Genomic DNA, 6,578 nt, shown 5'->3' on the forward strand with positions numbered 1-6,578 from the left:
GATGCACCCTAAAATTCAGGAAGGGCATCCTCAAATACCATCTGAAACAGATGAGATTAGTTCTAATTTACAAAAGGACATAACTGCCTCTTCAGTAACTCTTTCCAGGGATTGTCACAAGGGACCTAGCTCCCTCCTGCTCTTCCTGAAGTCCATTTTTGTTGTTGTTGTTCTGAACCCAGCACGTCTAAATTTGGTGTTTATATCTCTTGGGGAATCAGATAGTTCATATTAATATTTCTTTAAAGGTATTTTTAGTACTTAATTGTATTGGTACTCTTGTGAGAATCTCCTCCCAACACGTTAATATCCGATCAAACAATTATGCAGATGTCTTGACCATTTCATTACCATCATATGCAAACATTGTTCAACACTGGAGCTGGAATGGACAAGGAGCTCAACAAGTAATTATTAAATTTAAAAAAAGGGATTATTTGGCTGTGGTATGGTGTTCTGATCAGAGGTTGTCAGGAGGACAGAATTCTTAGGGTCTTACTCTTCTTGATCTGCAGGCCAGTATTGCTGACTCTGTTTTCCTTGTTTCCCATCATGACTATTGCACGTATTTTGTCCTCCCCTGTACCTTCCATTTGCCCCCTGTTGCTTGCTGCAGACTCTAGGACACTGCCTTTTCCTGCCTTTCATTTGGGTCCAATCACTTCAACTCACTTAACAGATTTCTGATTCTGTTTCCCAAAGTGTGGGTGAACCCATTCTCTCCAGTTCACTGTTACCTACAGGTGCAAAGAGTTGGGTGTCTCATCCTTTACTCCAAAGTAGAGTCTGTTGGCTCATCCTTCTTTCTCACCCCCTTTGGAGCTTAAGTCAGTTTCAGCAGACTCAGAAAACTCATGTGGATAAAATGGCAAGGAAGGAGAAAAGGAGTACATGCCAAATTGAATCACATGTATGTGGGTAGTCTGTTATTAACATGCATTAAGCACTTGGGCATGCTAAATGCTTATATATGTCACTAGTTATAATAGTAAGGCACATCTTGAGGATGTGGCATTGTGTTTATACCCTCTCTGCCTGGATAGCTATTTAACATGGTCAGTTGGACATCTGGACTCAGGCCAGTTGGTACCCAGTTGATCTTTGCTAAGAAATGACTGCAGCTGCTACAGCCCATGAAACCCTTGTAATGCTGCCCAGTGCCCAGCAGGGAGATGCAATTGTCCAGTGAAAAGATTTAAGAAAAGGGCTAGGAATAGAGTTTCCCAGGCAGCAGTTGAAAAGCTAATCCTTCCCTTTCTAACAACAACTACAAAAGAAAATGAAGAAAAATGCAGTATACTGTGAGAATCAATTGAGATGGGAAATATTCAATAATTTATAGCACTTTTCTACAGCATGTTTTCCTATAAAATTTATCTAAATTGAATCTTCATTTTTATATCAGAGAATCTTCCTACCACATAACCACATGGCTATTAGGTATGTGCTTAGTTAGCTGGAAGACCGGAAGGAAAAATGATTATTGATGGGTTAGAGTCTTCCCATAGAGAGGGGTGGTACTGAGTCAGTGTATGACATGGGAAGGGAACTTGTTGGCATCAGGACATCAGGGTTTAACCATAGCCTTCCAAAATTACTCATTTTGTAATATTCAATGGGTCTCAAAAGCTTTCTGAGCTTCATTTGCTTCCTCTGTAAAACGATTCCTCCCACACCTATTTTGAGAAAAATGAGAGATAATACAGACATACAGAAATGGATACTCAGGTCTTTCTCTAATAGTACTGCATAACAAATATCCCCATGATTTTATGGGTTTGGGGTTTGGGAAACCATGGTTACAATTTCCAATAATATTTATTTACATCATTCTTGTTTCCCATCATGCCTTTTGCACATATTTTGTTCTCCCCTGTAACTTCCATTTGCCCCTGTTGCCTGCTGCCCAGACTCTAGGACACTACCTTGTGGGTTTTTGGAATCAGCTGTGACTCAGCTGAACTTGGCTGAGCATGGGTTAACCTCTCATTCCATGAGCCAGGTTGAAGGTGTAATGGCCACTTAAGTCATGCTCTTCTCGTGGCCATGGGCTGTGATGCAAGAGAACAAGCAGAACTTTACTAAGACTGTTAAAGTCTGAACTTGACGGTGACACACTCACTTCAACACACATTCCACTGATCAAAGCAAGTTACATGTCCAGGCCCAATGTCAGTCAGGCAGTAAAGTATCCTCAGCCCATAGAAAAACCGTGGCCTGGGTGGAAAGGAAGAAAGAATTTTGAACAAATATTATAATATATCACAGTGCATGGAATTGTTCTGAAAACTGTAAGATAACATTTGGATGTTGAGACAATAATGATGATTACTTTAGCCTTGGTTGGTTAACAGTTGGAACTTGTCTAACAAAAGATGAGATTTGGAGCTTTGTAGAGAACAAAGCACTCAGGCACATACTTCTACATTTTTTTTTTTTTTTTGAGAGAGAGAGAGAGAGAGAGAGAGAATCTTAAGCAGGCTCCACACTCAGCATGGAGCCTGAAGTAGGGCTCGATCCCACAAACCTGGGTTCATGATCTGAACCAAAACCAAGAGTTGGGCATTCAACTGACTGAGCCACCCAGGTGCCCCTATAGTTCTTTTTTTATTTTTTTTATTTAAAAAAATTTTTTTTAACGTTTATTTATTTTTGAGACAGAGAGAGACAGAGCATGAATGGGGGAGGGGCAGAGAAAGAGGGAGACACAGAATCGGAAGCAGGCTCCAAGCTCTGAGCCATCAGCCCGGAGCCCGACAGGGGGCTCGAACTCACGGACCACGAGATCGTGACCTGAGCTGAAGTCGGACGCTCAACCGACTGAGCCACCCAGGCGCCCCTATAGTTCTTTTTTTAAATTTTATTTTATTTGAGTATATTTGACACAAAAGGTTACATTAGTTTTAGGTGTATAACAGTGATTCCTCTTCTCTATACGTTATGCTATGCTCACCACATTACCATCTGTCACCATACAATGCTATTATGATATCATTGACTATATTTCCTATGCTGTGCCTTTTATTCCAGTGACTTATTCATTCTATAACTAGAAGCCTGTATCTCCTACTCCCCTCCAACCATTTTGCCTATACCCTCACCAACTTCACTCTGGCAACCATCAGTTTGTTCTGTATATTTACAGGAATGATTTTGCATTTTGTTTTTTTATTCATCAGTTTTGTTTTTGAGATTCTGCATATAAGCGAAATCATGTGGCATGATGTCTTTCTCAGACTTATTTCCCTTAGCGTTATACCCTCTAGGTCCGTCCGTATTATCACAAATGGCACTGCCTCATCCTTTTGTATGGCTGCATAATATTTAATTGTATATAAATGTTACAGTTCTTGAACATAATCTCAAAGTCTGGATTTCCAGCTAACTAAGCATGCAACTAATAGCCAAGCAGATACAGATTGGAATATCCTGATAGAAGGTCTGATCAGTGAGCACAGCTTCTTGAGTTTTCTCAATCTTTAACAGAAGATGTGTTAGAGTTGGTGGATTCTGCCTATTCAGGAGAAGGAACTGCCAGGACACAGGATGTTCCAAAGTGAGGCCTTAGCAAGCCTCTTCTATTGCTAGCTATGTCACATGAAAAGGCAGTCTGGGTCCTTCATGTAGTTTTGTAAGCCATGTCACCTGTTGTGTATTTCTACAACAGGTAAATAAGGACTAGCCTTCCCATCTTTCAGTGTACTCACTGCTACCATATGACATCAGCCAAACTGAGGGCGTGAGTGACAAGCCACCTCCTGTGTTAACACGCCCAGGAGGGGCAGGGCACAGACGGTCTGGCCAGGGCTCTCTACCCATTTCACAAATGCTCCTTAAATTTGCAAGTGCTTGCAAACTGGCATAAATGATGGTATCTAGGATCAAAATTATAACTCTACTTGGCAAATCAGGGGAGTGATTGGAAATAAACAGGATAAATTTTGATGGTGACACAGGGTAGTAAACACACAGGGGTGCAAAACAAAACTGAAAATTTCAGAGGCAAGGGTGAGCCAACTATACACAAAGATGACTGGAAAAGACAGGAAGTCCCACGGCAAGGCAAATGCTTACTGTGATTTTCCCAAATGACCATGATCCTACCCTAGAGCAGCATTCAGTTTCCAGCCCAGAGCCAAAATAATAAACACAGAGAGAATGCACCTTTTTTTTAGGAGGATAGAGTACAGAAGGACAGAGATTTTAAAAGAACATTCTGCAATATACACATTATTTATTTAAAATATATTTTATCTGGTATCTATTTTGTTCCTTGCACGGTGCTAGGTGCTGAAGACACCAACATGAGTGACAAGGTCCCTACCCACAAGTATGTAGAGCCCATGACAGCCCAGTCTGTGTGCATGACCATGTGTCCAACATGTGTATGAAATGTGGGAGGTGGACATGAAAACAATCTTGTAAAACACAGTGGTTATGTGCTTGCCTAAAGTTTACCACAGTAATGTCTGTCTTCTCTCTTAGTCATCATTAACCAAGAGGAAACTGGAAAACTGGGCAGATTGGGGGTGGTTAGAGCTAACCCAGAGATTTGGATAGTCTTCAGGTTGGGCTGGGTCTTAGGGCAAACTGGACCACTCTGGATAGTGGACCTAGGGGTCCTAATAAGATTAAAGTGAGCTAAATGGCTAGAATAATCCAAAGGAGAGTTATTGTCACTATAGGAGTCTGTCTGACTTCGGGCAGAGGTCACATTCTCAGCTGGGCCTAACAGAGAATATGAGGATGTGTACAAAGTGCTCCTGCCCTCAAGATGCATATGGTCTGGGGTGGGGAGGGGGGGTTACCCATGTATCTTACCTCCCTAGCAAGCTATAACAAGCTTGCAGATCCTAAGCTGTGCATCATTCCTTTTTTACGACTTCCAGCCTCTAGCAGGTACCGAGGTTGGAAAGAAATGGTTAACACAAGAGAATACATGAATAAAAGGCGTTGAAGGTGAGACGAGTATAGATGAATCTGAAAAGTCTGAAATTTAGCTACAATCCTAGGCCAGAGCTGGTTTTGGAAATATGTGCCCCCTGGTGCTTTGGTTCTTGTCCCTAGTGCCTCTGTAACCTGCTGAAACCATGGCGTGGCCACCATACCCTCTCTAGGGTCAGAAATGGAGAGAAGACATTGAAATGGTATCATACCTCCATTTCCTAATCTGTACAATGAGTATAAGAATATCTATTTTGTAAAATTGTTATGAGAATTTAATGAGATAATATATGTGGTAGTATTTAGCCCCACGCCTGGTGGATAGTAAGAGCCTGATGTCAGCTCCTTCTCCTTCCACCATAAATAGTGGTGTTCTTCAAGTCCTGAATTTAAACACAGAGACATAAAATTAATCACACATAATATGTTTCATAAGGAAACTTGCTCTCCAAAAGATTCACTATTAGTTAGCACGTATTCTTTCTGTCCAAACCTACATGCCATATGACAAAAATATCACCAGGAGAAGGATGTGTATCTATAGATGTGTGCATATCTATAAGTCATTAAGAGGATTACATGAGTTAATAAGTGGAAATGGTTTGAATGCTGCCTGGTGCATAGTAAAAGCTCAATTATTGTTGATTATTATTATTATTATTATTATTACTTTCACTAGTAGTAGTGGCATCATTATTATTGGCTGAATTGGCCACAGATTTCTTGCAAACAGCTGACTGGTCTCATTACAGATGGATCCCAAGCTTTATAACTCAAAGGCTCAGATGGGTTGAGGGTGTCCAGGAGAGAGAAAGGGAGAAATGACTGTTTTGGCTCTGAACAGCCCTGTTTCTGGTACTGGGGCACTGATCCTCTTTATGGCTACCGGGAAAATTGAACTAACATGACAGTCATTTGTGGACCATTTCCAGGGTGCCTGCACTTGCCTTAGAAGGAGGCACTCTGGCCCATTTCCAGGAAGATTGACAGAAAATCCCGGTTAGTGGTTCAGGTTTGGGATTTAACCCTTCAACTTCTCTGAGAAGGAGGCTTTTTGTTGTTGTTGTTGTTTTAACGTAAGGGCAGGAGAGCTGTAGAAATAAAGCCCAGAAGAAACTTAGAAATGATAAAGCATAATTGCCAATGCTTTAAACACCATTGTTGCTATTTTATTTTTTGACTATGACTCTTTCATTATCAAATGGCCTGTGTGTAGCCCGTTTCTCCACGTTCATGGAATTTGGGAGAATCTCATTGCAAGACTCACTTTCTCACAAATGGAGATAAAGAGGAAAGATCTCTCCATCTCTTTACCTATGCGAGAACCAGGCCTGGAACGATCCTCCTGGTAATATTACATAGCTCCAGTGGCTTTTCAGTCTGTCCTTTTGGTACACTAGCTCATAAGCTGACATGATTCTGAAGGGGTTTTAGTTGTAAGGGAAAAGGAAAGGTAGCAGGCCGACAGCTTACATTTTTGTGACCAGTTCTCCACACTGCAGCAAGAATAAACCGGATTCAGGCATAGTAGCTCAGATTCCCTCACAACGTGGGAAAAGCAGTAAGAAATGGAGATGATGGCTCTTGCCCATCTATCCTCCCCATCTTACTTATCTCTACTCCTTCCCAGGAAA

This window comes from Panthera onca, chromosome C1 (assembly GCF_046562875.1).
Source record: "Panthera onca isolate mPanOnc1 chromosome C1, mPanOnc1 haplotype 2, whole genome shotgun sequence".
Classification (NCBI taxonomy): domain Eukaryota; kingdom Metazoa; phylum Chordata; class Mammalia; order Carnivora; family Felidae; genus Panthera; species Panthera onca.